Here is a 538-nt window from a genome sequence, read left to right on the forward strand (position 1 = left end):
CTGCTGCCCTCTTCTGCAATTCATGTTAGGCTGTTGGTTCGTCTGGTATTGCCGACAGGAGGATGTCTTGTTCCCTATGCTGATTTCTTAATTTTGGTGGCAGGGCATTGAAGAGCTGTGGGCTTTTGAACCCTAGGCTATTGCAGTACCTGGTCCTGAATTTAGATGGAGTGGATGGTACCTTACGTACACTATAAAGGCAGCCATTTCTGGCATTTGTATAACACTCAATACCGAAATTAGGTGCTAGCCCCTTTTAGAGTTTATTGCATATCCATCCTCTCCCTGTAGCTCATCAGCTGCACTGTTTCAATCTTTTTAGTGTAGTGGCATTGGATTTCTTAGAGCTCTGCTGTTAGTTTGGCACTCTGTGGTGAACATAACAGGGAACAGCAAATGTTAAGGGAAACCCGTGGTGAGGGTGACTAACAAATTTATTTCAATTCTGTCCATAAATTTTGTTTAAAATGTAATTTTTTTCCCCCAAAATTTAATTGCAATAAATTGAGTGAAATGGCTGAGGGAGAAATGTTTGTGA

The 538-nt window shown here is 41.3% G+C and overlaps 2 protein-coding genes across 6 annotated transcripts in view; one reads left to right on the top strand and one right to left on the bottom strand.

The window, feature by feature from the left end:
* Window positions 1-538, top strand: part of LOC106881939 (long-chain fatty acid transport protein 6) — a 55125-nt gene that overhangs the window by 30440 nt on the left and 24147 nt on the right. The gene's annotated exons all lie outside the window — the stretch shown is intronic.
* Window positions 1-538, bottom strand: part of LOC106881941 (Golgi phosphoprotein 3 homolog sauron) — a 148603-nt gene that overhangs the window by 21493 nt on the left and 126572 nt on the right. The gene's annotated exons all lie outside the window — the stretch shown is intronic.

This window comes from Octopus bimaculoides, chromosome 2 (genome assembly GCF_001194135.2).
Source record: "Octopus bimaculoides isolate UCB-OBI-ISO-001 chromosome 2, ASM119413v2, whole genome shotgun sequence".
In the NCBI taxonomy this organism is placed as follows: domain Eukaryota; kingdom Metazoa; phylum Mollusca; class Cephalopoda; order Octopoda; family Octopodidae; genus Octopus; species Octopus bimaculoides.